This window comes from Phyllobates terribilis, unplaced genomic scaffold (genome assembly GCF_046119375.1).
Source record: "Phyllobates terribilis strain yellow unplaced genomic scaffold, ASM4611937v1 Scaffold_3__8_contigs__length_932513732, whole genome shotgun sequence".
NCBI classification, from domain to species: Eukaryota; Metazoa; Chordata; class Amphibia; order Anura; family Dendrobatidae; genus Phyllobates; species Phyllobates terribilis.
In genome coordinates this window covers 130,371,780-130,382,618 of record NW_027362763.1, presented here as the reverse complement: position 1 = coordinate 130,382,618, position 10,839 = coordinate 130,371,780, and positions in this window count along the sequence as shown.

Below are 10,839 nucleotides of genomic sequence, written 5' to 3'. Positions count from 1 at the left end.
TGCCCCATATAAGGCTCCATACAATATAATGAGCCCCATATAATGCTCCATACCGAATAATGAGCCCCATAAAATGCTCCAAACAGAATAATGGGCCCCATATAATGCTCCAAACAGAATAATTGGCCCCATATAATGCGGCATACAGAATAAGGGGCCCCATATATTGCTCCATACAGAATGGACAACATATAATGCTCCATACAGAATAATAGGCCCCATATAATGGGCACCATATAATGCTTCATACATAATAGGCCCCATATAATGCTCCATACAAAATGGGCCCCATATAATGCTCCATACAGAATAAATGGCCCCATATAATGCTGCATACAGAATAAGGGGCCCCATATATTGCTCCATACAGAATGGACAACATATAATGCTCCATACATAATAGGCCCCATATAATGCTCCATACAGGAAAAAAAATCAAATACTTACCTCTCCTCATTCATCGCTGGCTGCAGCTCTGGGCTCCTCAGCGTCGTAGTCTTCCCGCTCTCTGCCATGGGACGCTCATAGCAGAGGGCGCGCTGGAGTGTTGTCGTCGTGCCCTTTGCCCTGAGACGCCACAAGTTAGAAGACGCAGAAGAAGCTGGAGCTGCAGGGAACGAGGAGAGATAAGTATTCCAAGTGCCGGGGCCCTGAGCAAGCGGGGTCCACTCGCGGGAGCTGGCACTGGGCTCCCCCAACTCACTGGCCCCTAGAGAGCAGGTGTTCCTGACAGCGAGTCGGCCTCCCCGCTGGCTCGGGGGCCCTGGCGCTTGCCCAGGTGCTGACGCTGGCCCTGCCTGTAGCTTAAAAAGTTGTTGTGATAAGAGAAAAACCTGGGTCACTTTTGGATTCAGAAGCCAAAAGTTAGTCAAAAACAAGTGTCAGGTGTAACTCAATGAAAATTATGTTCCCTAGTGTTACTTAAAACTTTTTTTTTTTTTTTTTACTACCACATAGTTTTTTATTTTTCATTATAATGTTCTGGAATATCCACTTTCTGACAGCTCTTCAATCACGCCTCTAGGATTAGTTCAGGACAGCCGTTGGAGACCTATATTAGGTCCGGCACTGAGTCTTCTGTTAACCCTAGATGAGGCTGGTCGGGTGCTCCCTTTTACTGGCACAATCACTGTTGGTCATGGTATTATATACATGCAAACTACTGATGAAAGAATAAATTTGCACGACCCTTGTCCATTGGTCATGTCAGTAGTCCATGGCCGATGGCCAGAAGCCTTGCGAACCTCTTCATACTTGCCAGAATCCCTGGTGCCTCATCTAATTAGTAGGTTCGGAGTGACATTATGTGTGTCTCATGCCACAACAATGACGTTGCGCTGGACTCACAAGTCAGAAGAGACATCAGAGAGTACAGAAAGTAGGACACCGTTCATAGGGCTCCCATCCGGTGGCCACTGAACCAAGGGTCCAGCAAATCAATTTGCTCATCACGAATGCCAACTGTCCCGAATTTGCCGAGACTGTTCTTATTTTTTTGGAAACAGTCACAACAAATTTACTCAGTTCTGGGACAAAAGAGAGGGGTTTGCGCAAACCCCCTCCCACAAGTGGGTTTTTCCAGTTGGTTTTGGGGTAGTACTGGTCAGGACTGGAGGTAGAACTTTATTAACAACACAAATGTTGGTGTCATTATGATGTTACAAGGGGCAAACAGCTGAAATCAAAAGTCACTGCCGTGGGGTGGTAGCAGTCAAACACAGAACCCCTGTGGGTGACTGCCCTGATCCAATCATTGTTTAAACATAATTACAACACTTTATAACAGGGCAAGAGGGGGTTAAAATATTTTCTTCCAAAAGAGTCCTGAAATTCTTTTTTCAAAATTTTCATATATTCGTCAAATTTGTTTTGTCAGATTTATCATCATCTTCCAATTCTACAAGTGGTGAATTATTGGATGATCACTGATATCACAATGTCCACAACACAACAGCCAGTGTTTCGCAGGTGGAATTTAAAAAGATAGATTTTATAGGGAAGCAGTTTCCTGCCGGGGTAAGATGCTGTGCTCATGAGAAAAACTATTTTTATTATACTTTCTATCAATAAATCATTTGTCTTCCTTTGAGCAGGGAAATTACAGAAAGCATAAAATCCGAATGACAGATTTGGCAATTTATTCTCAGTTTCATTTACTATATGTCTGGCAGCCAATTTCCTAAGTACTATGTGTCTGTGTGAGTGGTCCTGAGCAGAGGTCCCCAGAGGTCTGTAGCGGCATGTGCAATTTTACTGATCACTAGGAAGAGAAAGATCTTGTGTTGTTTTTGTATTCTGTCACTTTTAGATGATATTAAAAATAATAAACAATTAAAGCTCTATGGGATGGATGGATAGATATGAGATAGATAGATACATTAGATAATGTAGTACTTCTTGAGACCACAATACATATCAGACTAATGTAGGTCGAATGTTATGCATCTGCCTTAGATCGGCGGGGCTTCAACAACTTCCCCTATGGCCACTGCCCTCTGCTATGCTCCACGCCGGGTTTTACAAGTGGCACAGTGTGCTCCCATGGCATCATCTGCCTAGGACTACATAAGGCCCACTAAGACTGAGTAAGGGGGCCGTTAGCCTACTAGTTACACCCATGATAATGAGATAGACCAGTTGAAGTAGGGACAGGAAGCGGTTCCGTTTCAGTAAAATGTCCAGGCTGGTTTATTAAAACTTCATAAACTGCTCAGTATAACCAAACAAAAAGGACAGCCTTTTCCTTCATAGAGTAAAAAACCAGAAAGTAAATAGTCCATACAGTACTGCGGGTTCGCCCTCAGGTTTGTGTCCAGCTCTTGAGTCCTTTAGCAAACACAAGCAATACTGGAGGTCTGCACACCTCCAGACACAGACAGTGACTGAGACAATTAGTATCCTTTTAATCTTCCATGCCCCCGGGTTGCGGATATGTGAGCAGCCAGTCCCACCCATCTCTTTGACTGCTCGTAAACCCGTCCCTGATACGCCCTATTAACACTCAGCATTATACGTGCTGGAACCTGCTTTCCTGGACTTACATCACCGAGGCTACCAACCTCGATGATACATATCTCGCCTCAAGGACCTGTCCAGCGGACATCTTACAGTGCATATATATGGAGACATCTATCAGTCAAGGGGAATGGGGTGGGAAAAATAAGCTGGTGATCAAGGTTTTGGACTAGCCTCATGTGTGGCATGGATCCTGGACAGCTTTTAAGAGTACATTTTTCTTTGAAAGGCTGCAGCAATTCAGTGTCAAACATACCTGACTGAAATAATCCAACCAGTGTTGGATACATGCTGCCACTGATTTGTCATTTTAACTGTTATATATTTTGGGGTACAGTAGATATTTTTTTGGATTGAGCTTACAAAACTTTTTTTTTTTTTTTTTTTTTTTTACAAGAAAATGTAATTGTTCTATCTGCCAATCTTCATGAAGGTACCCATGACAGAACTGTTAAGCCACCAGGTTAGTCCTCAAATCTTTACCAATAACCTCGTGCACATTCCCCGATATTCATATTTGTGTGCACATTACTATGATATGGTGTAATACAATGTACTCAACTGGATGAACGTCTTCATGTAATGGGGCGTATCGGCAGAATTGTCTTCTTAGTTTTCAATGCAGGTTATCATCAATAGTCTGCGCTGAGATTATTATAGTATTAGTTCTCGATCATAGAATTGGTTGGTCTATTATGAAATCAACCATTTTGCAATATGTAAGTAATCTAGATAGAATTATTACTTCTCAGATAACTCCAGGTTAGTATCATTCTTTCTGATGTGTTGGATCCCATGATAATTGTCCCCATATCGAATAATGCAGCATTGCAGAAAGTCCAATATTACAGAATGTAATTACTATATCTTATATTATAACTTATTGACGTGAAAAGCTCACAACAAATTATTTTTACCCCTTTTCTTGCACATTTTGTTATACCTAATGGTTCCATTTTAAGTCATACAATAGTAACAACTGGGGTTTTAGGGTTGTCTCACCTGGACAGCCTTTCTGAGAATGGCGATCGGCATTCACGTAAATTTTGTATCTGGATTCTATTGTATTTTTAAGAACTGAACGCGTTTCAGGTCATCCAGAGCTGCTGTTGAAACCTCTGGGTGACCCGAAACGCATCCAGTCCTGACAATAAAAGAATCAAAATAATCTACGTGAGTGCCGGGATTCTTTTGAAAATAAAGTACACCTTCTAAAAACCTGCCCATAAGTTCTTAGGTTGTTGCTAAATTTTCAAAAGAGTAGGTATCCACAAACTACATGGATGGCCCCGGCTGTGGCTGAGGGCTTGTTCATATGACGGTATTTTTGGTCCACGTGCTGTCCGACCACTACAATACTTCGCTCTGCCCTTGGTAGGGTAGGGAGAAGTGCGCTTGCGTAGGAGCGCGATTGGGCGACACTGTGTGGATAACGTATGACGCGTCAGCTACACGAAGCAGCGAAGGACAACGGTGACTGAAGGAAGAAAGGAGGTGGTGGATTAAATGCAGAGGTGCTCATCGGACCGGACCACAGTTTGAGTATAATAAAAGGACTTTTTTCGGGTTTGCAGATGGGATTGGGGGATTTTTTTTACAGTATTCTTGTATGCTGTAAAAGAGCCCTTAATGGTGGAGGCCGTATTTTAGATGGGGAAAACCTAGTGACAGGTTCCCTTTAAGTAAATCTGTGTCTACAAGATCTGGCATCACAGATTGCTGACTTCTTACCTTAGAGTCATACACCTTTAAAATAATCAATATTGATAAAGACCTACAGAAGGGAACATTATTGATGCCTTCATATAACAGCATCTTGGGAGAATACGATTTATACAGAACAGCATGGAGTTTTCAAATGAATTATTAGCCGCTTGTGTCACATGTAGCCGTTAACGAGCGGAGAAAAGCATTAGGAGTAATTAGAAAGTGCAACTGCCTATTAAAGGTGGAACTAAATCAGCCCCCACACTTATGATGCAAGTGTATCATGTCCTGGTTGCGGTGGGCGGATGTGATGTCCCATTGACCTCTGTGATCTGTATCTCTCGCATTAGTCCTGGATAAAGTAGCTCGTTCTCACCTTGTTTGTGCCCCTCGCCAGGGTTATTAATGTGCTACAAATTGACCTCTTCTCAATGTTATATGGTATTTTACAGCCTTCATTGCATATTTGCTAACTAAATAGATTTAAAATATGACTCTGAAAATCATATACATAAAAAAATAAAACCTCAGAATATAAGTCATGGAGTTATTTCCTAGTGGCAGCAACTTTCAGTGATATTTTCTTCACTGATGGTGACCTCCATTTTGTTTTTCTTAGACCTTCCAGTAAAGACTGTCAAGAGATGGGATTTCAGGACCATTAGTATCATTAATTATGGAGAGGACTCCACAGTGAATGTACCCTATCAAAGCTACTAAGTCAACAGCCTCCAAAAAATTATATTAAAACAGATTATAATTTTATCAATCAAAAGTCGAAAGTGTCATAAAAAATAGCCATACTATCTAGCAGTTGGCATATACAGTGGGTGTGGAAAGTATTCAGACCCCTTTACATTTTTCACTCTTTGTTTCATTGCAGCCATTTGGTAAATTCTAAAAAGTTCATTTTTTTCTCTCATTAAAGTACACTCTGCACCCCATCTTGACTGAAAAAAACCCAGAAATGTTTGCAAATTTATTAAAAAAGAAAAACTGAACTCTCACATGGTCATAAGTATTCAGACCCTTTGCTCAGTATTGAGTAGAAGCGCCCTTTTGAGCCAGTACAGCCATGAGTCTTCTTGGGAATGATGCAACAAGTTTTTCACACCTGGATTTGGGGATCCTCTGCCATTCTTCCTTGCAGATCCTCTCCAGTTCTGTCAGGTTGGATGGTGAACGTTGGCGGACAGCCATTTTCAGGTCTCTCCAGAAATACTCAATTGGGTTTAGGTCAGGGCTTTGGCTGGGCCAGTCAAGAATGGTCACAGAGTTGTTCTGAAGCCACTCCTTTGTTATTTTAGCGGTGTGCTTAAGGTCATTGTCTTGTTGGAAGGTGAACCTTTGGCCAAGTCGGAGGTCCAGAGCACTCTGGAAGAGGTTTTCATCCAGGATCTCTCTGTACTTGGCCGCATTCATGTTTCCTTCAATTGCAACCAGTCATCCTGTCCCTGCAGCTGCAAAATACCCCCATAGCATGATGCTGCCACCACCATGTTTCACTGTTGGGATTGTATTGGGCAGGTGATGAGCAGTGCCTGGTTTTCTCCACACAATTCTAAGCAGTATCGCCAAAAAGTTCTATCTTCGTCTCATCAGATTAGAGAATCTTATTTCTCATAGTCTGGGAGTCCTTCATGGGTTTTTGAGCAAACTCTATGGGGGCTTTCATATGTCTTGCACTGAGGAGAGGCTTCCGTCGGGCCACTCTGCCATAAAGGCCCGACTGGTGGAGGGCTGCAGTGATAGTTGACTTTGTGGAACTTTCTCCCATCTCCCTACTGCATCTCTGGAGCTCAGCCACAGTGATCTTGGGATTCTTCTTTACCTCTCTCACAAAGGCTCTTCTCCCACGATTGCTCAGTTTGGCTGGACGGCCACATCTAGGAAGACCTCTGGTGGTCCCAAACGTCTTGCATTTAAGGATTATGGAGGCCACTGTGCTCTTAGGAACCTTGAATAATGCAGAAATTCTTTTGCAACCTTGGCCAGATCTGTGCCTTCCCACAATTCTGTCTCTGAGCTCCTTGGGCAGTTCCTTTGAGCTCATGATTCTCATTTGGTCTGACATGCATTGTGAGCTGTGAGGTCTTATATAGACAGGTGTGTGCCTTTCCAAATCAAGTCCTATCTGTTTAATTAAACACAGCTGGACTCCAATGAAGGAGTAGAACCATCTCAAGGAGGATCACAAGGAAATTGACAGCATGTGACTTAAATATGAGTGTCTGAGCAGAGCAAAGGGTCTGAATACTTATGACCATGTGATATTTCAGTTTTTCTTTCTTAATAAATATGCAAAAATTTCTATATTTCTGTTTTTTTTCAGTCAAGATGGGGTGCAGAGTGTACTTTAACGAGAAAAAAAATGAACTTTTTAGAATTTACTAAATGGCTGCAATGAAAAAGAATGAAAAATTTAAAGGGGTCTGAATACTTTCCGTACCCACTGTAGGAAAAATTTCTATACATTTTCTATACATAATAATGAATGAGGTTCACAGATGGAGCTTAAAATGCGGGTGACAACAAAGGGCACAAAGTAAGTCCCACAAGGTTTAGTATATCAAACAGTGATTCAGCATAAATAAGTTCAAAGAGTAAGTACTGATATGTACTTAGTTATATACAGCCTATACACAGTATGATGTCATAAAGTAATGATAAGAAATAATATAAAAGGGGTTGTCCACTACTAGGACAACCCTTTCTTAAACTAAATGTTCGGCCCCGATAAAATAAAAAAACCTATACTCACCTTCCGTGCCGGATTCGTTCCAGGGGTGTCAGCACTTGTGGTCCTGGGGCTGTGATGTGGTGGAATGACATGCGGTGCCCAATCAGCGCTGGTGTCATTGTCAACTCTTTGGACAAACGGAACATGAAGAGTAAGCCAGGGCTGCAGCTGATTCCGGACTTCCACTTCATGTTCAGTTTGTCTGAAGGTGGGGACAGTGACGCATATGCTGATATGACCTGTAATGAAAGTCAGAACACCTTACTCATGTCTCAGAGTGTAGTCCACGACACCCCAACGCACGTTTCACAAGGTCTTCTAAGGGGGGGTCTTTGCTGTAAAGATTGTGGACACTTACAACTGGGAGAAGGAATCATTATAACCTAAAGAAATATTGGCCGATTCACAATTTGTGGGGGGTATTGAACGCCCTTTTTTTTGTCTTTCGGTATTCATTGATGTTTTTTTGCTTCAAAATTTTCACTCCTGCAATTTTTCACCCATCCTTTTTCTTTTCTACCTAGGAATTGCATCCCTAATTTGCTTGCATCTCTCTTTTTTGTTTATGTCCACTTTTTTTTAATTTCTCCCTGCACTTTCTTCTCTCTGCCTCTCCCCTTCTACTTACCTGTTTTTCAAAATTTTCTGTGGGAGGCTTTTTAAACCCCACTGTCTCAGTGCATGTTGTACAATTGTTTTTTACACTTAAAAAAGTAGCCAGTCTGGCGTTGAAATGCGTTGTGGAATTAAAACCACATATTCAATATTTGGCAATAGGATCTTTATTTCGACAGCGCAGCCCAATATTTGGGCATTGTCCACTCAGGTCAAATATCATCCCCCAGCCACGAGGCAGCAGCAGCTGATGTGTTTTTTTCAGACGTTGTTCCTTACACAATTCACTCAGGTGAGAGCATCTTTTGCCTCATTTTCTCCTTTATTCTGGTATCACCCTATGGTCTTGTGTGCTCTGTTCCCTTTCCATTTTTCGTCTCAAAATTTTCAAAATGGTGCACATGGTCCAAGATTTTTGGATAATCAAAATCCCTCTTTATTTTTGCCTTTAACCTTTTTTAGCAAATTTTTGGTGCAAAAAAGTCACAAGTTTCACTAAAAATGTCATATCATTTGCTCAAAAATTTCAGGCTTACATAAAATCACTCCGGGGGAGAAGGGTGGAAGATTTGTGCAAAAATCTTGTGACTTTATAAAAAGTCGCAATTGATGAATTGTCTGCAAACATCTGAAAAACAAAAACCACGGCCACATTGGCAAACAAAAAAAAAAAACAAGCGAATGCATAAAACAAACTTCTAAAAGGGCAAAAATTTAAAGAATATGGAACTAATAAACAACAGGTGAAAAACATCACAAGGTAGACAAAAAAAAAAGTGCAAACGTAATAATCACGTGTCGAATCTAAGTGTTTTTACCAATCCAAACCCCATCACTTCCACGGTTTCCATTGGGACAAAATGTGATGGCATATAGTCCAGTGGAAGACTTATATTTTAACGATCCCTTCACTATTGCAAATTTTGTAACCCCTTTAAGAGAGAAACCCTGTCTAATGCTTTGCCTCTAAGGCTTTGCACGAGACATAACACCATGTACCCGGATTTCTAGAAGTTATTTTTAAGAAAGTGTCCAATATAATTACCTCTATACCCATCATATTTTAGCCATTTAGGTAATCAAAAGGGTAAAGAAATAACACATGATATTTAATCAATTTATAGTGGACTATGAACAGACCACTGGCTCTCACATAAAAGTTGCAAAAGCTCCACCAAATATGACCTAAAGGGCATTCAAAAATGTCAATAGAATATAGAACATCCCTTTAAGAAGGTATTACAGTGTTATAGTCTGTCCACTAGGCTTGTAGGCCCTGACAATACATAGATCAGGAATAGTCTTTAGCATCCAGTGCATTTTCCAAACCCATCTAAATTTAACACTGCAATTGCTCCAAAATTAATGGGTCCGTAAAATAGCTGCTGGGCGAGATCCAGGTCAACAGTGAGAGTAAACCTCCATATAAATCCTCACAGATCGCTGGATACTGTAGTGTCAGATTAAGGAGGATCTCACATGTCGAGTGGAGCCGCCTACTGCTAAATATAATCATTGAGAAGAAAAAAACAAAAACAAAAGTCAATCTTATTCTTATTTCCATTATGTACAAGTTATTTACTAGTTAAATATTCCAAAATTTAACATTTACTCACCTGTAATGATTTTGACGCGCCCCCTGGGCCGTGGGGTCCTCGCTAGCTGGGCCGGTCGTTGCTAGGGGAGATGTCACAGTGGCGGTGACCCGGTCCATGACCCAGGGCGGTCAATAAAAGGAGATATTTACAGGGGATTTATAGTTTTTAAATACAGTTCCTGTGGTATGCAGCTAAAGGGAGCCGCCGCTGCGGTGCAGAACCTCTGGAGCCGATGTTAGTGCAGCAGAGTTGGTTCAGCTCTCCACAGGCAGAGCTCAGCTCCAGGGCAGGTAGAGGTGATGTTATAGATGTTGCTGTGCGGTGTAGTGCAGAGGATGGCGCAGTCAATAATCAGTCCACAACTTAATGGCGGTTTCCTCTTATCTTTACTTGCGGTGGTTAGGCAGACCGGGGCACGGGTACTAGCTGGTAGTAGAGGTCCGGGCGGCCTGGAAGCAAGTTGGGGGATCCACCTAGCCAGATGAAGTTGTAGGCCTTCCCTTTGCGCTACCTTTTTGGCCCTGCTGCGTATAGCTATGCTGCGGACCTTGTCCCTGAGTAAAACGTCTTTGTGCTCACCCGTATGGCAGGAGCTCGGGCCTTCTTGGAGTGTTGCTCCCACGTGGCGGTGCTGGGCCCTATGTGCTGCTGAGCCTCCGGGCGTCTGATGGGGCCAGGAGACATGCAGTCTCCTGCCCTCCGGTTTCTGCTGCTGGGCTTTCGGTGCCCCACAACCTCGGACTCCGGTGTCCGGTTCTTCTGCGCTTCCCTCAGCTCCACTCCCTAGGTCTTTCCCCGTCGACGTCCTGACTTCAACTCTTGTCTGCTCTCCTCACACTAACTAACCCCGCCTCCAGATCCCAGTTGCTAAGGGCAGGAGCTTCCCTTGCTGGTCTGGAGCCAGGAAGTGTTGCATGCTAGCAAAACCTGATTAGGAGACCCCTACTTGCTTCCAGGCATGGCATCACCCCCTTGTGAGGGAGGCAATGCCACTGTGGCAACTGGACTCCTGGGGTGCCACAATTTCATCTGGGAAATTTTATTTTTTAGTACTTGGAAGTTTCTAAAAAGCATCATCTGGACATAAATTTTTGAAAAATATAATGATAATGCTATATAATGTCTAGTTAACATGTGCAGCTATACAATTAAAAGGAATCTGTC